Source organism: Ursus arctos, unplaced genomic scaffold (genome assembly GCF_023065955.2).
Source record: "Ursus arctos isolate Adak ecotype North America unplaced genomic scaffold, UrsArc2.0 scaffold_14, whole genome shotgun sequence".
Lineage (NCBI taxonomy): Eukaryota > Metazoa > Chordata > Mammalia > Carnivora > Ursidae > Ursus > Ursus arctos.
In genome coordinates, this window is record NW_026622808.1 from 53,601,610 (window position 1) to 53,624,170 (window position 22,561).

General features: G+C 41.6%; 1 protein-coding gene across 1 annotated transcript in view; it reads right to left on the reverse strand.

Moving 5' to 3' along the window:
- PDZRN3 (PDZ domain containing ring finger 3) overlaps positions 1-22,561 on the reverse strand; it is a 235,668-nt gene that overhangs the window by 191,774 nt on the left and 21,333 nt on the right. The gene's annotated exons all lie outside the window — the stretch shown is intronic.

Genomic DNA, 22,561 nt, shown 5'->3' on the forward strand with positions numbered 1-22,561 from the left:
AGCTACTCAAATCACACCAGGGCCTTTTCCATGGCCGTTTCACCTGTGAGGCAATATCCTGACATCCAGCCTAAGTCTCAAAATAGGGCTTTTATTTCATCTTGACTTCAGTCTGACTACAAAAAATGCATACGGACCTCCTCATACACTGTATCTGTGGTTTGGTAATTCTCCATAAGCGACTATGTCCTATAATGTTATCTTTCCAGAGAATGGTTTGAATTATATCTTTCTGCACAACAATAAAGTTTACCTCAAACTAATTCTGAAATACAATACAGCCGCCTTCACAGTATCCAGTCAACGACTTCCGCATGACACCCCGGAAGCAACCAGCAACTATTTGTATTTCATTAAAATGCCCTTTTCTGGGGGAAAGGGAGGACAAATTCTGGAGTATGAGGTTTAACTACGTATAAATTTTCAAGGTGCAAACATACTCCCATATACAGAACAGCCCCTGCAAAAGCAGAAGCAATGTCACTTTGGGATTCTTCTTCATACAAAGAATGTGTGTGTGTATGTGCGTGTGTGTGTGTATGTGCATGTGTGTGTATGTGCGTGTGTGTGGGTAGCTTTCTTACAGTTAGCTGAGTAGGCAAAGAGAACTGATGGTTTGCTCAGTATGTTTGCCAATTTCCCCCAAATTTTAAAACAAAAACACTCTCTGTGCCATGACCATATGTCCTGACATATTTTCTTTTACCACAGAAACCCAATGACGAACACCCAACAATGTGACATTAGTCTTTGAATAAATGTGACTCTGCTTTTGGAAGATAAGTCTTTCACACTGGCTCTGGAGTTGGTGCAGTGTCTGCGTGTGGGGGAGAAATGTGTGAAAATCTAGTTCCATATATTTTACTTGAAATTTTATTTCTGATTATAAAGAAATATCTGCTCGGAGTAGAAAATACAATTACAAAAATTAAATGAATGTATACTGTATATAGTTGTTGGGAGTCCGAGCCCTAGGACCAAAGGAAATATATGCAGGGACATTATTACAGGTTGTTTGCAAAGGCAAAAACTGCAAGATAATTGAAGGACATATCAATCCATGTGTCACAGAACAAGCTGGGATACATTTATATTTTGAACCTGCATGCATTTATCAAAACCGATGACTTAAATCTGTATCTCTCGGTGGTATGCACATGACACACTGTTAAAGTTTAAATAAAAAAGGAGTACAGTAGGACTCCACTGGTATAAGGACAATGATCTAAAAAAGAAAAATCTAACATCCCATATGTGTGTGTACGTTTCTATTTTTACATAATTATGCAGAAGGCTGTGGAAGGATGTGTGCCAGGCAGAAACACTGCTTACCTCAAGAAAAAGAGGAGGAAAAGGAAAGGAAGGTAGGCAGAGAACGATCTTGATCTTTTTCGTTTTAAAACTTCATTGTGTCAATGATTAGGCAACTGCATATAACTTTACAATTTGGGTGGTGGTGTATTCAATAAAAGAGTGGATTTTTTTTTTTAAAGATTTTATTTATTTACTTGAGAGAGAGAGAGTGAGCCAGAGAGAGCACAAGTTGGGGGAGGGGCAGAGGGAGGAGCAGACTCCCCACTGAGCAGGGAGGCCAAAGTGGGACTGGATCCCAGGACCCCAGGATCATGACCTGAGCTGAAGGCAGACACTTAACCGACTGAGCCACCCAGGTGCCCAATGAAAGGGTTTTTTTTTTTTTTTTTTTAAAGAGAGAAAGAGAACTAAATATTATAATAAAAAATTTCAGAATCCACCCCCTTCCACCCTCCATGGTAGGCCACTGCTGACAACTTGTATACAAATTTCCATTATTCCCCATATCTACACCAAAATACTTTTTAAACAAAAATAAATATTTCATATAACATGTATACAGAATATACATGTGATATATATATATGTATATATATGCTACAAATATTGTTTTTTAATATGCTTTTCACTTAATGAGGGTTCAACATGTTTCCACTAGCACATGATTTGATTAGACAGAAATGTGACAGAGGGGCGCCTGGGTGGCTCAGTCATTAAGCGTCTGCCTTCGGCTCAGGGCGTGATCCCAGAGTCATGGGATCGAGCCCCACATCAGGCTCTTCCGCTGGGAGCCCGCTTCTTCCTCTTCCACTCCCCCTGCTTGTGTTCCCTCTCTCACTGGCTGTCTCTCTCTGTGTCAAATAAATAAATAAAATCTTTTAAAAAACAAAAAAAGAAAGAAAAAGAGAAAAAGAAATGTGACAGAGCCAGATGGGAACTTGGATCCTGTTGTCCTCAACTGCCAGCTGTGAGACCTCAGATAAGACACTTGGCTGAGTCTCAATGGTACCTGCTGTAAAATGGGAACAAGACTGCCTGCTACTGCAGGGCTGTGTGAATGACACGAAATTCATCAGGTTAACCAAATTCACTTGTGGACACACAATGGGTGCTTAACAAATGGAAACTATCAGTAAGAATGATGTAATAGTAATGTCACTGAGTACTTGCCTTGCGCTAAGAAAGCTTCTAAGAGCTTCTAAAACCTTCAATATTCACTCATTTAACCCACACACCTAACTTGTGAGATAGATGCCATCATCCTCATTTTTCAGACAAGCACATAAAGGTCCAGAGAAGTTAAGTAACTTGCCCAAGACTACACAGCTAATAGTATCAGAGCTGGGATTCAAACCCACGCAGCTAGTTTACTCCTTTCCGCTACATACACTGCGGCTCAATACCGTGGCTATGGATGGGTTTCAGGGAAGTAAGCTCTTCTATAGGAACATCTGTGTAGACCATGTAATAACTGATTAACCCCATAGCTACAACAGCCTCGAGCTAGCAGTCGATTTTCTCAGCGCCGGTTCCCAGGCCTTTTCGTGTGGGCACATATGTGTGCATTCACCTGGACATCCCAAATGAGTCCCCTGGGGACGCTGAGCACTCTCTGCCCAACTCTCCCCATGTGGCCAGCCAGTTATGCTCCGCAAAGGACCCCAGTTGGCCAGGAGCTTCAGTTTCCCCATAAGTACTTCCAGCACTCGAAACAAAGATTAAGCGAAGGGAGGGAGAAAATGCGACAAGTAACATAGGACGAGGTAGCTTCAAGGGCTGGACTCACCTGAGCCACAGTGTGTTACTGGGTCACCAATGGTGTCTGCCTCCCAGGTGGAGGGCTCAGACAGTGAGTATCGCATTAGCTTATGATGGAACGAATGGTCCCACGTGAGGCTCTGATCATGAGAATCCCATGGCCAGCTTATTAAACATACAGGTGACCCTAATATCATGGAAAAAATAACTTCTTTCTAATCTCCAGAAGCCAGGGACATTGAGCAATGTGTCCACTACTACTTTTAGGACTCTCTTCCATTAAACCAAAATGGCATTTGTGTTTCCCTCAAGATCTAACAGACTTCAAGTTCTGGCCCCGTCTCCTTGGTGGTCTGTAACATGAAACCATCAACAATTAGCTTTATGTTTTCACTTCCAGTGACATGGCAGTTCTTTTCTGTCTCTGACAAGGCTGGGACATTCCCTCTGTCTGGTGCGGTGAATGGCAGGGAGCGGGGAGAAGGAAAGAAGAAGAAAAAGAAAAAAGCCCCAGGCCATTTATAACCAGACAGTTTGTTTCAATGCTCTGAACGAGCGAGATCTGGCATCTGTTACCGGAGCATCTTCCGTGATCACTAGTGAACTTTGGGTCCATGGGTTCAAATGAAGTAGGAGAGAAAGAAGCAAAGAAAACAGAACCACTTCCTCCTGGGAACGAGGGTGATGTCTTCTCACAGACCTTTCCCACTCTGGAGCGGAACTTGAGTACTTCATATGCTTTGCTCAATGAAGACAAGGACTACATTCCCAGCAAAAGTGAGCAAGTTCAATTTCTTAATTGGATGCTCTATTTAATGGTGTGTGTGTGTGTGTGTGTGTGTGTGTGTAAGAAAATAAATGGAAATTGATTCAGAAGAAAAAGAAAAAAATTATTACTAATAAAACCACCTAGTTTTATTTTCGTAAAGTTCCTTGAAACACTTATTTTGATTCCTCTACGGTTATTCTGGTTTAGATTCTAGTGTTACTTATGGGACTTCCTTAAAGCACATTTCATGGCAGTTTCTCCAAAGGATATACAAACATTATACTGCATCCTATTACTAATACAGTGCATTCTCATTTGGGTAATCAAGCTAAGCAAAATACTACGTGAAATGCATTCAAAATCACCAAGTGTTAACAAAAGTGGCTCATTATGCACAAAGCTTACTTACCGCTATCCTTTCAACCTCTGTAACAGACATCGCATCCTTTTAAAAATGTCCACTTGGGTGAATTCTGCCATCCCCCAACCCGAAAGAAAAGAGAAACTGCTTTGTCCCTGTTTGATCTCCTCCCTTTGAAATCTTGAACACAAAGTTATTTTTTTTCAAAGTAAACTCTGACTGCGAGGCTGCCTCCACCTTGGAGAGGTAACATTTCAGGGTGGAGCGGGCTGGCGCAGAAATGTACAAGCAAACCCCCTCTCTACACAAGTTAGCTGCTTTTCTTGGCTCTGGTGTTTAAAGGAAAAATTAAGGTAGTTGCTCTATCTCATAAATCGTAGCATTCCAAAACGTAGGAATTCACGTTTTAAAGTTTCCCTTAGCACACGTTATTAGGAAACACAGCAGGAAATGTCTATTAAGAAACTTCTATCTGATGTCTTCATTTATATTAATATTTTCATTGTTTTTAGCTTGCTATGAGGACAGTCATCGATTTTCAGCTTGTCATGCTCTTCTTGCTACTTCAGCACAGAACATAAATCTCCAATGTTCCAGAAGAAAGGTAACAGTGGAAAGGTAAGATACATCTGTTTACTCTGACAGGCTTCAAACAACACTTCCCTCACCAGATCCCCCGTGGGGTGTGGACTAGGGTAAGGAGCAGTGAAGACCCTTTCCCAAGGCCCTTCCTTAATGCTCCATTTACATTCCCCTCCAGAGAAGCCCTCAGAAAGTTCCACTGGGGTTTACTGCTTCACTGACAAGTTGGTTTAATCAAGCACTTGTGGCAAAGGAATGATTTCCTGGAACGTGTATGAAAATTCCATGGCAACAGCAGTGGCTAAACTTCCATTTAAGAAAACGGCACACTTGAAAGAGAAGTGAGGAGAGGCATCTTCCAGAACTCGCTGGAAGTTGCCATCGATTCTATGTTGCTAAAATGGGATCCTATAGGAAGAAAAGACCAAGGTCAATGAGACAGAAGACAGAGGTGACCAGTGTCGCGTAGTTTCTGAACATGATGGCAAGGCCTGCAGCTTCATAAACAAAAAGCACGATGGCTAAAAATAAATAAATAAACAAATAAATAAATAAAATCTTACTGTTAAACACGACTAAGAAAAATGCTTAAAATATTAAGATTGGAATTCATAAATGCAGCAGACTTTTTTCTTTAGTTTATAAAATCTAATGCAAAGGTTTATCAAAAATTGAGCTCTTTATTTTCCTATGGTACCATTATCTTTTTTTTTTTTTAAAGAAAGAGCAAAAATAGGGTTTCTTCATGATTTTTCTCTAGCAGGCCAATTTACTCCCTTGCTTCCAAATAAACCAACTCTCCACTCCTAACACCCCCCCTCCCCGGCACTGGCAGTGAGGTCTATTTTAAGCCACGGCTATTCTTGGACGGACAGCTGGCAGATCCCCCCTGTCTGCAGGAGGTGTTGTCAAAGTATCAAATGCCCCCAAGACCTCATGACATACTGTCACCTGCCTCTAATGCTTCTAATGTTAGACCTCCTACAGTTTTACCCTCAGAAGTTGATCATGTGACTTGAAAATCTATTTCCAAATCAGGCAATAGAGATTTACTGATCGAATACTCTGCACCAGGCTCAGGGCGAGGTCCCAGGAACACACAGCAGATCCGCAGCTCGATCATGTGTCCCTGCTCTCAGGAGCCTGTACTCACACAGGACCCGCCTTGGTCCTCGCCTAATGATTGGCGAATCTCACAGGGATGCCTCACCAGTACTGTCCAACAAATACTGGATTCAGAAGCCTGCCCGGGTACCCCTTACAGACTTCTCCACAGACTCTGGAATGCAATGACAACACATGCCATGCAAAGCAGCCACATCAAACATCAGGCAGTGACAAATGTCCTCAATGAGAGAAGAAATGATCCTGCACACGAAAACTCCACTCCTGGACACAAGTTAGGCTTCCAAAGGCTGTACTGAGGTCCCTTTGTGATAAGTCCATTATGACGCAAGTGACCACTAACCAATGCCACCCATCTGCTGGTGACACACAGAGCCCGGGAACTTCTTAAGCGGAAAGCTGACAGGTAACCGGACTTATTTTTTGCAAAGACAGTCATCTATTCTAATATCGTATTTGACCCCATTCTTTTGGCAAGAGGCTGGGGTTCAGACAGGCCCTCAGCAGATCTGACAGACTCCAGGGTATAGTATCAGAAAAAGACATCTGCTGTCAACACGAAAGGCACAGCTCTGTCCTCCCATGCAGAATGCCCTGGAACTGCTGGCCACTGCCTTTTAGTGAGTCATGAAATCAACCTAGTGGGTGGCACAGAGCATTAAACAAGAAAACAACAAAATAGAAATACCAGACTGCTATATGCAGTGAGGCTAAGTATCTCTCAACACTTGTTCAATTTTTGTACATATGCACCAGGACCCACTCACACTTGTGAGTGCTACCTGGGCTTGTATGTAAAGCATCTTTCTTCCTGTAGGTTTTTGGAAGAGCAGCCTAGCACAAGGAGCTGTTCCAGCAGGTTTATTTTTTTAAACTGAAGTGCAGGTGACACACGATGTGACATTATGCAGGTGTACAGCATAGCAATTCTCTGACGAGTCTGTACATTATGCTGTGCTCACCGCCACAACCCTCTTACAATACGCTGACCGTATTTCCTATGCTGTACCTTTTTTTTTTCTAAAGATTTATTTTAGAGACAGAGTGAGTGAGCAGTAGGGCGGGGCAGAGGGAGAGGGAGAGAGAGAACCCAGAGCAGATTCCATGCTGAGCGTGGAGCCTGACGCGGGGCTTGATCTCATGACCCTGAGATCATGACCTGAGCTGAAACCAAGAGTCAGGTGCTTAACCAAATGAGCCACCCAGGAGCCCCTCCTATGCGATCCCTTTTATCCCCATGACTTATTCATTCCATAGCTCGAATAGTTCTTCTATTTATGTTTGGGTTGCCCCAATCGACAAACGTGCACACTGCAAAGAGCTGGATTTGGAATGCACAATGATAGCATAGTTTTTTAAAAATGTATAAATACACATAAAAGTTTATCAAAAGTGGATTCTCTGGTTTGTGGCCTATGACACTAATATTTACCTTTTTGCCTCTGAAATTCTTTAACAACGATGGTAGTAGACTTCTCTGTGGTGGATTCTACTCTCTAAAAGCTCCTCATTGCTCAACCAAACACACTTAAGTAGCTACAGAAAGCAGTTAGCTCAGACTGGCTCAGTGCTACTTAGGTGAGAGTCTGAAATCAGGAGCAGGTGACATTATTTATTATAGGTGGTTCTTGGGACTATGCTATTCAAAGACCTTGACTGACATTATGAGCAAATCATTCTGTTGTCAATCTCCAACCAGTGTGATTCCATCTAGGGGACAGATTCATTTGGGGTCTAAATGTTTGTAACATTTTTAGAAAAAACTATCTAGGTGTAACATACACACAGGAAATGAATAAACCAGAAGTGCACATCCTGACGCATTTTTTGCAGCATGAGTACCCTCATTAACCATGACTCAGAAGAAGACTACAATGGGACCAGCACCCCAAATCTCTCCTGGGGCTTGCTCTCAGTCATCATCCTTAGGAATCCCATAGAATCATTTTGCTCTTAAAGAGAAAGCAAGGCTCACGATCTGTGATCAACCAGCAATAGTACAAGCTGAAATTCACCAACTCTACCCGTTCATTGTTTTTACTTTTACTGCTATCTTTACAGAACATGAAAATGACTTTCCACAACCATGACATAGTTTTCTTTTAAAATAAATTTAAGTTAGACAAAAGTATGTTGCTTTCACAAAAATGTTAAGTATTTAACAAAAACAGGTGGTGCATAGATGGTAAAAACTGAGCAGGTGGTAGATGACTAAAGTTTGAGAAACGCTTGTTTCGGTTGCTGATCGGTATGAGATGCTAAACAGGCTTAACTGACCATCCATCTCTCTGATTTTCTGCGGATGAGGGTAGATTCTCTCTCCTGCCCTGTGGTATATCACAAAGACTAATTTCCTCCCTTCCATATTTTTACTAAAGTTTAACGGTTGGTGCTTCAGGGAAATAATATGACGTGGTTTTTATACCCTCTGGCTTGTATTTCTCCCACGCATCATGCTTAATCGCAACTGGAATAAACTGATTCGGGATGAAAGGAAGCCTACCAGATTTTTCTCTCCTTAAATCTCTATTTTATGTTTTAAAAGTTCACTTAGAACAAGGATCAACTATAACGAAAGGCTACCAACAGCTCATATTGAATGTCTTTAATGTTCTAATTATGGCAAAAAAGAACGGACACTTATATGTACTTAACTTTAAACAAACTAAAGGGGAAAGGGAAGGATTTCAAAGGAAGTAACAACTTCTTTCTTGTCCTCTTCTCTCTGAATTAGTATAATTCCCTGTATGTTCTATTAAATCTAATGAGTTTAGCAGATGAAACTCTCCACATTTCACTTACAAGACGGAGTGTATCAAGAAAAGTAACCTACATTTACCTATGAATAGACTTCATAGGTAATTAAGTCACCTTGTCAAAACAAAGATTTTCTTGCCTCTGCTTTACATAATACCATCTGCCCACTGGATTCCCCTCTCATTTCTTACAAAGTATAAACAAAGGTTACTAAACAGGAACTATATTAAAAAACAGCTTAGAACTCCATTCAATCGGTCTTGGGTCCAAGGACAGATTCAAACAAAATAAAAGCAAAATCTCACAAGTTACCCATGCGAAATTAAGGAAGAACTCACGTATTCAGGCATACACACTCACCCACAGATTCATATAGTCATCCATGCAGTCATACAGATACATATATGTAAAACCTATTATTTTATAAGCTCTCTACGCAATCTAAAAAGTCTTATTTGTCAAAATGCAGTAAATTAAAGGACTTTGGCTAATAACATAAGTTAAAGCGTCGTTTAAAATGTCGTTGAAACCCAAACACCAAGGTTAAGGCTGATTTTTTTGTGCGTCTTCTCCCTGTACGTACTTATGAGCTGCCTCAGGACCTTTTCAAAACTTCTGACCTCACCTTGGATTACGTATACTCAGCTCCTGTTTAGAAAACTAAAGTTCTCCGTTTGGCTGCCCTGATTAGCATCTTCGTATCTTAGAGAACTAATTCCCTTTGGTGTGTACCCAGCAGAGGGAAAGTGAGGGGAGGGGGGTGGGGGAATGGGACAGGCCGGTGACAGGTAGTAAGGAGGGCACGTATTGCATGGTGCACTGGGTGTTATACGCAACTAATGAATCATCGAACTTCACATCGGAAACCAGGGATGTACTGTATGGTGACTAACATAATATAATAAAAAATATTATTATAATGAAAATAAAATAAAAACTTCTTGCAACTAAAAAAAATAAAAATAAGAAAATAAAACATCACAAACATCGTTAGAATTATCACTAGTCCTTTAGAAAGAAGGGATAAAGGAGTCCTTTCCAGCTTTCAAACTTACCTTTTAATCACCGAAGAAAATTAAGATGTTGTTCCCTTGATAGTATTAAGGGCTTTCAATACAAATATGATGTAATACTTTTTTCTTACTTGACTCCTGCTCTTCTACAATTCCTTTATCACCGGTAATTCTATTCCAAGTCAGCATCACACATTAATACTCACCCAAGGTTCTTACAAGCATGCTCTCTTAGATAGTTCCAAGAATGATACAAAGTATTAGAAATCCATTCACAATGCCATAACAAAATCATACTTAATCCTATTTTATTTGAGCTCCTCCCATTTCATTTTAGAGTTTAGAACAAGTAATAAATACGTGCTCCATATGCAATGCAATTTCCATGCCCCATCAGATTCCAGCACACAGGCACTTAGACCTGATCCCCTTTTTTGGTTACGATTATGCTTGCTACCGGTAAGGGTTTCTAGTTTCATCTCTACACTTGATGGCATTTTTCCATTTTTCTACATTGGTGTATTGCATGAGGATCACGGTATAAAAAGCAACTGAACGTACCGTGCAATCTTAAAGGGACATGCTAGTCAAAGAAATTTCACAATTTTAAGAAAATCCCAATATTCTTCGTGAGTCGGTATAAAAATGGAAATCTTATTCTGGTCTGGCATTTTAAAAATAGCTGATCTTAAACATGCAATTGTTTTACTGTATTTTTAGAATACTTAAGTTGGCACATATGCAATGAATTACCGTGCTGTTCACACTATAAGGTAAACTAAGAATTATTTTTGATTGATCAATTATTGTGATTTCTATAGCCTTAGGAAGTGACAGCTCTTTCTCAATCCAGATTCAAAGGGTCACTAATTTAAAAAAGAACTCTAAAACAAATTAAAACGATCTACTCACAACTGTAATTTCAGGTTCATGAAACTATGCCGCAGAACCATCATCATCAAAGCACGAGCTCATTGGAAGGTCCCTCCAGGCCAGCCTCTACAGAGCTACAGGAAAGAACCCGGCAAAGCTAACCACCTGGTGAGTGTTTATTCTGGGGCCAAATGTATAGTATTCAGACACATGCATTATTTTATTACATCAACCTTATAATATATGTAACAGTGTCCACATTTTACAGAAAAAAAGCAGTGCTCAGCAATGAGCTTGCTCAAGGTCACAAGGGTAGTGTGAAAATTAATAAAGGGAAACCTCACTAAAGTGGACTTGAAGGAGAGGCTGGTAGGAAGAGCTGTCTCACCCAGTATCAGTTACAGAAAGAACTGTCAATTACAGAACTCTATAAGAAGAATCCCAACAGGGAGATATGTATATCTCCTACGAGAAACCAACTACCCCTGTAACTCAGCCAATGAGAAACCATCACTCAGAATTCTTGATTCCCTCTAATAGACTTTAGCCTCCCAAGTTCCTCCTTCTATTCCATAAAATGATGGTCCTCCCTTTTGTTTTTTGGTCTTGCCTATGGTTTTTCCACAGCTTGCTTGCCGCAGATTCGAATTCTCTACCATTCCCAGAAAAACCCATCTTTTCCTGGAAAAATGACTGGCAGTTTTACTTTTAAGGCAACAGTAGCAAATGGTAGGATTAGAATTCAAAATCTGGTCTGTTTCCAGAGTCTGTGACTCTTAGCCATTCTATTCACTCACCGGCTTTCTTATAACCCTAGTGTCAGTCATCTTGCTCCATACACTGGTCTGACAAGTTAACGCCCTAGAGCCTGGGACCACATTATAGCTCTCTATGGATCCTGACCTCTCTCAGATTAGGGAGAACTCAATGTGCATCCAAAAAACAAACATATGCTAGCTAGTGGTTTCTCTTCCACTATTATTCCAAGAACGCATACAACATGAAGATTGTTAATAAGCCTCAACCATAGATCACTCTATATAATCATTCTTCTCCCAAATGTTTAAATAAACACCTAGTCATTTTTTGGATAGGAGTTTTAAGTGTCTAGCTAATGAATTCTCAAATCAGTGTGTCCAGAAACATAATATTTCTTAGCAACAATCATTCTATGAAAAGAATAAAAACTGTCTTCTTTGATTAGAGACTGCCAAAACTGATTGTTCCCAGAGTTTCTCCAAATGCTGAAAAACAAAAAATATATATATTTAGCACATTTTAAAATGGACAGCAATGTCTCCTTTGGGAGCTGGAAGAGCAGCTGTGAAGACAACACTCGGAGGCTTTCAGTTCTCCTGACCCCAGAGAGCTGTCAAATGACTCACTAGGACCAGCAGGAAAAGAGGAAGTGATGAAAGATGGAAATTAAGAGAATTACAAGAGCCAAAAAGGCAGCAGGGAGTGCCACCCTCAGGAGAAAAGGGGTGGGACACACTCAGTTCAAATGGCTATCCAAATAGACAAAGCCCAGGGTGAGAGGGAAAGGTCTCCTTGGAGCCCCGTGGCACTCGGTATGGCAAGGGCAGACGAGCTCCATACCAGCTGCTCTCCCCTGTGAGGCTCCTGGGGACCATCGATCACCATTAAGGGAAGCCAGGCTGTTGCACCTTCCAACCCGGGGCATTCAGAGTCCCCAGTGAAAGTGGCATAATGGCAGATCAGTGCTCACAGCTGCCAATCTGCCCCAAGTCTTCCCATTTGCTATTTGCACTGACAATTTCTAATTCAACACTCCCCCGCTCCTGGTCACAGCACCCTAACCTATAGGTACTGTGCTCACTTTTTATTTCCAAAATGATGTCAATCTGCTGCTCTGAAGAGTCCCCCCAGGGCCTCTCCCAGGAAGCAAATGCCACACGTTTCAGTTTACTACTTAAGTCTGACCATCCCAACATACCGTCCAAATTCAATAAAAGCACATCTGAGCTCATTTTGCCTTACGGAGACAGAAAAACAAAAATTGTTAATAAAATTGTTCTCAAAACCCCCATACTTAAAGGTAAGTGTCTAGATATCATGTGTAAAGAAGACGAGTGACTATAAAACGCATGTTTTAAAAAAGGATTTACTGGAGAGAGAGAAAGCGCGCGCGCGCGCACACGACTGGTGGGGACAGGCAGAGGGAGGGGGACAAAGAGAATCTCAAGCAGACTCCCCACTGAGTACAGAGCCCTACATGGGGCTCGATCTCAGGACCATGAGATCATGACCTCAGCTGAAATCAAGAGTCAGACACTCAACCGACTGAGCCTCCCAGGCGCCCCTAAAATGCATCTTATCTGTACTGCTGTCAAGGGTTTGTGGTTTTGTTTTGTCGTCCTTGGGAAATTACCCCAAATTTACTTTTCTGACCTAATCTTTATCCAAAAAATGTAATGGGGACATTAGTCACTTCTGATTTATTCTTGATTTTAAAATGCTTTGTGGATGATCTAATTAAATCTTTTTATTAAGAGATGACCACAAGGGATAGATTTAAAACTCCTGTGGAGTCAAAAGGCCCACAAAAGTACACAGTGTCAACATAAGTGAACTTGGATTCCTTTGAGCTGGGAAAGGGAGGGAGGTGCTCTGCCAAAGAGGAGCGTCCGATGCCCTGCTTATAGAGCTTCAGCCTGAAGCCAGCTGCTCACCCACGTCCACACCTGTGGCAGGCGCTCTGAGCTTTCAGAAATGAGAATGTCAAGTAATGTCTTATTTTCATTTATTTAAAGATTTATTTATATTGGGGAGAGAGCAAGCAAGACCACCTGAATGGGGTGGGGGAGGAGAGAATCTCAAGCAGACTCCCCACTGAGCATGGAGTGTGAGACCCTGACATCATGACCTGAGCTGAAGTCAAGAGTTAGACACCCAACCAACTCAGCCACCAAGGCGCCCCAAGAATGTCAGCTAATATTTTAAAGGAAACCGACAATCAGGAGTCAGCCTTGTGACATTTAAAACTCAGAAGAAACTTCTAACTCATCACATTTTTCATCTTTGCTTTTTTGTGGATTATAAAAATAATACTCACTTTGGAGAGTTCCAACATTACACAAACGTGACTTCAGAAATTCAAAGTTACTGCCCATAATCCCACCCCACAAAATTACTATAATAACTATAAAATGTTTATTAGCTCAGAGTATTTTCCCTATGAAAAGACTAATATATATAAATGCTTTTAAAATACACAGATTGCATCACGCCGTATGTCCCATTCTTCATCTGTATGTTTATCTGGCTGGTGTCCAGCGATGTCTGTTACAAAGATGTTCATTGAAAACCTAGCTGGGTTTTTGGTTTTTTTTTTTTTTTGAAAAGCTAGTTTTAATAGCAAAATAATAAGACACTTATTTTGTATAACACTATATAACAACAACACTAATAAACTAATAACAACACTAATAAACAGAACAAAGTCAATACATCAGTATAGTCACTAGAAACAATGAATACAGAATTTTTTTTAAAGACAGGGATTTAAGATGATATATTTGGTTTTAATTGGTCACTGTTAATTCTGGAGAGGATGACTCCCTGAAATAGGTCAGAGTTCTCTCAATAATCCTATAGCAGCACTATATTCTTGCTAAAGCACACAACAAGAGGAAAACAGATCTCAAAATTACTTTTGCTAACTTCTTTTTGGTATTAAGTTCTTGTGTCAGATGCTAAAATTTTAATTAAAAAAAAAACTCAACTCTTCACATTTGTACTTAATAGCAAAATCCACTGACCTATATTATCTCCCTGATCCACCTACATAGTATGACAGGTGAGGAGACAGTAATGCTCTTCTGTTTTAGACATGAAGAAACTGAGGCTCAGCACTGAGGGTACTAAGACCACAGAGTAAGTCGCTGGCTAGAAATTTGAACTTGGGTGTCTTGATCTAAATCTCAGGGCTTTTTCCACCTCAATATGGACCTTCTAGTACTAAAGAAATCAGCTGCATTTTAGAGGAACATTACATCATTTTGCCAGGATCCTCCATTGCTGTAGTATAGGCCATTAGGGTAGGATGAAAATGGTTAAACAGAGGGGCAGGATAAGGGAAAAAAAAAAAAAAAGAAAGAAAACAAATGTATGAAGGTGTTTGCTTTGTTTTACATGTGAAGACCAAAAAGATTGACTGATACATAATAATTAAGTACATTCTATGCTAATGAAATCAGAGTCATGACTTCCAAATGATAATATAGTCACTCCAAAAACATCCCTTAGGTGGGTCCATCCTAGCAAATCCCCAGCCAGGATGTCACTCCTCTCCTCTCTGTGCCTATAGCAACCATCATTAATGACCATCACACTCTGGGCTGTCTTGGCTCAGCTGGTAGAGTGTACGACTCTTGGTCTTGGGTTGGGCCCCATGTTGGGTGTGGAGATTACTTAAAAATAAAATCTTAAAATAAAAAAAAATGACCACCACACTCATCCCCATCCCATCCAGACATAACCTCAGAACTTTTCCACATCATAATCCAGGGTTTAACACTGTCAGTCCATCAAAATTGGTATGTAAAATAAAACTCTCAGCTCTGTCTCTGGAAATGGAGAGCTGGAATCCATTACTAATAACTGGTCTCTAAAACCAGCTTATTTTTGTAGGTAACAAAGAGTCTTTTCAACATGGGTTGGATTATACCAAGTCTCCTTTATCAAAACAGATTATTTAGGTAACTGAGGCAATAGTTAGAGATTTCTTATTGACATGAATAGGTTTTAGTTCTAAGAAAATAACTGCCCCAGAATTCTCTCCTCTCCTCTGTTCAGCGTGGTCAGTGGGCATCAGTCACTGCAGAAGACAGCAAGAAAACCTCATGTGTTTATTTCTAACACTGCCCAGAAATGGCATGTGCCTATCTATGCCTGTTCAGCAATAGTAATTTTCTTCGGTAGAGTTACACAAGAAATACTCAGCCTTTCTTACCCCTAAAATAAGAAAGAAAAAAAAATTACCAAATCATCTAGTTTATAGCATATTTTTTCTCCAAAATCAAACCAAAACAATACAGAAATATTTTAAACAATTTTCATCAACAATTTTTAATTCACTGATAACACCAAAGCAAAGATCAGAGATTTGATTCAAAGGAAAGACTGCATTCATCACTATCTTAAAAGGGACTCTTCTAAGGGTTACAAATACTTAAAGAGGAAGAATAAAATTAGCCATGCAGACTTGGAATAGAAGAGTCTGATAGAGATACAGATAAAGGCACAGTTTTCAAATATATATAGAAGGATGAATAGAAAAATAGATGCAGAGGTATTAATGTTGATGATGACGATACTGTGTGTGTGTTTATACGTGCATCTTTACATTTTCTAGCTCTATCTACTCAGAGTGCATAAAGCAAAGAAACCCAGGGCACCTAGGTTGCTCAGTCGGTTAAGCGTCCGACTCTTGGTTTCAGCTCTGGTCATAATCTCCAGGTCCTGAGATCGAGCCTTGTGCCAGGCTCCACACACTGCAAGGAGTCTCCTTGAGATTCTCTCTCTCCTTCTCCCCCCACCGCTGCCCTGGCTTGCACGCTAGCACACACACTTTCTCAAAAAATTAATTAATTAAAAAAAGAAGCAAAGAAACCACAATCATAATGATCAGCCTTGCACCCATAGCATGGTTTCAAACACCATTCCTCACTAAATGGAGCCAGAGCTACTTGGAAAAGTAGCTGATTCCAGAACTGGGGCCAGAAAAGTACAGAATGAACCAGAAACATCCTGTGGTAACAGAAAGGAAGAAAGTGCTCAAAAAGTAATGGGAACGTGTCAAAGGGATATAGGTACCATCTTTTAAAGAGGGTCGTCTGGCCAAAACCAGCCCACGTGACCACCAAAGTATAAGAATCAGTGAGTCCATGCTCAGATGGATGGATGGATGGATGGATGGATGGATGGATAGATGTAGATAGATAGGTAGATAAAAATAGGGGGAAAAGAATACTCTTTCTTATAGTGGAAAGCCAACTAATACACATAGAGGGAATGCAGTTGGAAAATCACCATTTGTCAACTAATAATAATGCCATACTAATAATAACTGATTCAAGTAAAAACCATAAATGGATGCTAAAACCAGTGTATTCAAGTTTGAGGAACAGCAGTATATTCACATAGCCTCAAAATATTCCCCCCATAATATACAACGTAAAGGAGAAAAAAGTAACTTGATAGTGGAGAAGTCTGGCAGGTAGGACTCGAACCAAGCAGTCCTAATTAACGTCACCAATAAAGGGACAAATTGACATCAAGTGACTCCCAACGGGATGTGCTGAGAAGCCCACACTATCACTTCTGTGGTACCCTAACTCAAAGTGTACCACCTAACTCCATACTCATTAGCAACAAACAAATCCAAATTGAGAGACACACTACGAAAGACCTGGTTTGTACTCTTCCAAATAGGAGAAGCGTAAGAGACGAAAACCGAGGAAGTGCTATCAAGTAAGAGATACTAAAGAAATATGACAACTGAATAAAACCTGTGATCTGGGATTTTCTCTCACTGTAACGGACATCATAGGGATTATTGGTGAAATCTGAACAAATTCAGTAGATTAGATAACAGAGCCCCAACAATGCTCATTTCCTGATTTAGATAACTGTGCTGCCGTTATGTAAGGGAATGTCTTATTGCTAAAAAACATACACACTGATATATTTAGGAATTAAGAGTGCGAAGAGGATTCAAGTAAATGTAATAGATGTGAGTACTTGGGGAATCTGGGTAAAAATGACACGAATTCATTTACATAGTTCTGAAATTATGTCAAAATAAAAGTTAATAGGATAAAAAAGAGAATCTTAATAAAAAAACAGTACTTTTTTTTTTTAAATAAATACTTCAATCAGGTGAATTCACAGGCCATTCTGCAATTTTCATTGCTCTCAGAACATTATCTTCTAATAGTAGCAAATGGTGAAACTTCATTTTGTTCTATTGAAGTCTGGCTCTGGAAGGGAAGGTATTGTTAAAACTTTCTTGTCAGTCCTGTAACCCAACCTTATTAGCAATGACAGACTAACTAAACCTACTGCAACCAGAGTAACTGCTTTGCACCAAAGCCACTGAGGTTTCACAGCCTCTGTGACCACAACGTTGGGCCTTCAACTCCTGACACTTCCACCAAGAACACTCTTTACAGAAGACTGTACGAAACAATGGTTCTTGGCAAGCCCCCACCCCCTTCACTGCACCCCTCACATCTGCTCTCAGAGGACAACAGGACATTCCATTTAACCCAGCAACTGTTACCGAAGCACACGTACTACCAAATGGGAGACTCGGACAGCGCAGTCATGCACTCAGTTCTCCAACTTAAGAAGCCTGAAAACTGGCAAAAAATAGAGATACTGTGGACATCCTCTGCAAAGGTTTAAAGAGTTTCAGTGCGTTGCATCGCATCGTCATGTACCAGCTATGCCAACTGTGTGGCTTAAAAAAAAAAAAAAAAAAAAAAAAAAAAAACCCTGATACAGGAAAGAAACGAATATATTGATCACACCTGCCTCCAAGTGGATTTGCTAGTTTCTTAGTAGGCTTTGGTTTTTCTGTGCTTTTCTTGCCATGAGCATTTCACCCAACGAGGTATTGGCATAACCAGTCAAATGCCTCATATGGTAGTCAACTGAGGAAACAGCAAGATGTTCCAGTGCTGGGGAAACCAGCTGGATGGACTTAAGGAGAGATGTATGCTCCCCACATGGGGCATCCTGAAGGGATTTTTGAGGGTAATATCAACCATATGTGATTTCTTCACCTTTTGGTTTCTCTACATCGCTCATAGTAGAATTGGGTAGAATGTGACTGGTCCAGAGTAGACTCTAGAGGTTACAGAAAAAAGCATTACATTTGTGATGAAACCTGTGACGTCGGTTAACGCACGCTCAGGAGGCACGGAGAAGACTTTCCCAAAGGTTTCAAGCTGTTACAAAGAATGAAAGCATCGTTCCTTTAAAAAATCCGGTGGTACAGAGGTATAGGGACATTGCATTGCCTTCAAAAGGGAGTTCGGAAAGCAGGCAGGGCTCTGAGGCAGAAAAACTAAAACCATTGGGGCATTTATGGTTTAGAATAAGTACAAAAAGTACCACGGAGAAATTAAATTTAGTTTTCTAAACAGGAGCTGAGTATACGTAATCCAAGGTGAGGTCAGAAGTTTTGAAAAGGTCCTGAGACAGCTCATAAGTACGTACAGGGAGAAGACGCACAAAAAACTCAGCGGCTAATACTGAATAAGCTGGAAGTTGCTGTGTGTCAGTGTCAGAAGGGAGGGAGGGTGGGCACAACCATTTGTCTGTCCCGATCCAGGGCAGATGGGGACAGGAGGTGCCAACAGAGAGCGTTAGGCTCCTGAGTCAGCCATGCTTCAAATCTGCAACCACGTGGACAGATGGGGCCCAAGATTTGTAGCCCAGGCCAGCTCAGGCTTTCTTATGAGGGCTTGAGAGACCCCAGACAGGGAATCCAAGCAGTCAGGCTGGAAGGGGGGAATGGTGACAACTTTGCTCCTGAGCAGCTCACCTTCCATCATAAGGTTTTGGAATAAGATCCTTCTGTAATCCAGTGAGTCTCCCTGGTACCCCCATCATGCCAAGGTAGTGCTGGAAAGCAGTGGGGGCACTCACTGGCACAATGACTGGGGTGGGGACCAGGGATGCTGGAAGTCCTACAGTGCAGAGCCCCATGCAGTGCACAATTTATTATGCAACTTCCGCATATCCTGCCAGACACTCGTGAAGTTAAAATAACAAATGTTTTATAATTACTTGAGTGGAGACCCTCACTGTCATTTACATTTAAATGCTATAAGCGTTCTTTTTTTTTTTTTCACTCTAAATATATACAGATTGTACACCCTTGTTCATAGTACCATTATTCACAACGGTCAAAAGGTGGGAGTAAACCAAGTATTCATCAATGGATGGAGAGAAAATGCGATATGTGCGTCTACACACACAGTGGGATAGTATTTAGCCTTAAAAAGGAAGCAGTTCTGATGCATCTTACGGTATGGATGAACCTGGAGGATGAATCCTGCTAGATGAAAGAAGCCAGACACAAAAAGACAAAGACCATATGATTCCACTTACATGGTGCACCTAGAGTAGTCAAATGACAGAAACAGAAAGCAAAATGGTGGCCTCCAGGAGCTGGGGGTAGAGGGAGGGGGGAGTTGTTTAACGGGGACAGTTTCACTGTAGGAGGATGAAAAAGCTCTAGAGATGGATGCTGGTGATGGTTGTGCAACAGTGTGAATATACTTAATGCCACAGAAAGGTATAATTTAAAATGGTTAGATTTTATGTCATGTATATTTTAGCACAATTTTAAAAATACATACACACACACACACACACACACACACACACACGGAAGTGGGCAAATCACAAGAAGACTGTACTTTGTTGTGCCGAAACTTCACAATTTATTCACCACTGCAGAAAATCAAATCACACGGCACCAGTGCTCCCAGTGCGTGAGTCCCCAGCACCACCCTCCTGCCCTGGCAGCCTTTCCAGCTGGGACCTCAGGTTGAGGCTACAAGGAGGCGCAAGCATCTGGCAGCATCCTGGGGTCTTCCCACGTCGCTGTGCCCATGCATTTACATCCTGATACATGTATTTTATTATCAATTACCTTCCTTTTATTTTTCTATTACGGCATATAAAGATCTTACAATTAGGTGTGTATGTATGTAAATATTACTTATAAATCTCATTTCACGACAGAATTGGTGGCACTGAAAAATATTCGTTATAAAAAAAATGAAGGGAGTGGGCCTGGCTCTGAGACGGGTGGGGACCACTGCTCTGGTCTCAGGGAACAGACAGGGGTAGGAGTAAAGGAATTGTTGAAAACTCTGCAGAAAGGACGAGACTCCGTGAGTCTCCGTGGATTTAATACAAAAATACCCTTTTGCAAGAATTAAGGTTCTCATGGTGAAGGTCCGGTGGTAGTCTGCCCACTCCCCTGAAAAGGAAGAAATATGGTGGAAAACTAGAAAGTGCCTGACTCTCCTTTGTGATGAAACACAGGCGCACTTAAAATAATCAGATTCATGCCTGGTAATAAACTCCGACAGAGATGAGGTGAACCAGGGTATATATTTTTCAGTCATGGGAATCACTGTACCCTGTCAAAGGAGATCAGGATTTAACTGAGAAGGGCACGGTATGTCAACTGTAATGACACATATATTGTTGCTCTATTGTGATCATCCTTCTTTTCCGTCTCAACATTGGGACATGATTAATATTTTACATACTGTCCAAAAGGGGAATGTGACTTACCAGAAACTGCCCTCCACATTTCAAATACGGATCCCCCCTTTGCCAAGAGAAAATCCTGCCCAGCTGTAGATTTCTCATTTGCAAAACATAAGAGCAATGAAATTCCATTACTTAGAGAAACTGGCTGTTCCGCCAAACCCTTGGCAACGGAAGCTGTACTTATCTTTCTGAACAATAGCCTCAGAAAATGTATTCTCTCTTAAAAAAAAAAAAAAAAAAAAAGACAGTAAGTATGCCTTTGAGCTCTTGAGAAAGTGCTCTTGCCCAAGCAAATTCCTGGTTAGGGAAAATCCACTCCCCTGACTTGGGAAGTACAAAGATGGACCCTACAACAGGCAGTAGAAAGAGCTCCAAGTTTAAGAACCCTTCGGAAAGTCAATAGGGATGTAACAACAATGTCCTGAAAACAAAAGTCAGGTATCGTTTTCATATGTAAGTGACCGCAATGTACGGGGGGGGGGGGGGGGGGGGGGGGGGGGGGAGGGGAAGAGGGACTCTCAGACCCTAAGGAGTTGGGTTTGTTTTCCCTGTGAGGTTTAACTGTCTGTTTTCCCAGGATGTCAATGACTGAGGTGCATTGCGGAATTCACCCGAACAACAAGGGTAAGGCGAGACTTTGCTGTCTTCCCAGGCTCCCTTCCCCGGGAGAAGCATGCGGCCAAGCTCCAGCGGGTTGTGTGAACTTCGCTCATGGCTTATCTCATAGTCAGAGTTCCCACTCGGTCCAAGGTTTTGAAACGGACCATGAAAACACTCAAGAAACACAGACGCTCCGCCAGTGTGTTTGGAACCAGCGCCAGCGGCATCGGGGCTGTTTTTCCGGTTCCCGTGTAATGCGCCGTGTCATGGCTGTGGCCCGTGGTGCCTTTCTCGCGGGATTCAGCGTATCATCCTGGACTCTCCTATCTAATTTCTTCCTCACAGGAGACCCGACAGCTTAGTCCATGTATGTGCCCATTAAAAGCAATCAAAATGGTCAAAACCACCAGCAGAAAATAGTCGTTTGTGTCCCACTTTGCACCAAGAGCCCATACCAGGAGGCAACGAATAAAGCTTTCCCTTTCGGCAACCTGGCGCAGCCTAGGACCCCGCGTGACCCTACTGCAATGCGCTGGACGGTGGGGAGAGAGATCGACCTCCCCCGGATCCAATCCATAAACCTGCTCTACACGGGCTTAAAATGCTCCGTGAAGGCCAGAAAATGGAGAAGTCGGGGATGGCGTGCGTGCCTATCCTATCGCCCTCTGCCTGCACATCCCTGGACAATCACCCTGTGCACCGGACAGCAGACAAACCCAGAAGACAGAACAGCGCGTCCGTGGCAATGACTGTGCCGCGAGCTGGGAGGACACGAGCAAGCCTCCGGAGCGGACACGACTTTACCCTGGTGACCAATGTGAACACCGACACAATGTGCACAACAGGGGTTGCTCATCTGGTTCTAACTAACACACGACTCTCCAATGGCTCTCGCACAAAGCTGTAACTGAAGCATACGGAACAGACGCAAGGCCGCGGGAAGACAGCCAAACTGTGAATGTGCCACTCATAATCTGGCTTCTCTATATTTAATATAAACAAAAACTTGACACCAAGGCGATCGGCGCTCTCTGCAGTCCCACACAATGGGAGAGCTCTCCTGCCCAACCATCCACCAGCTTAGGC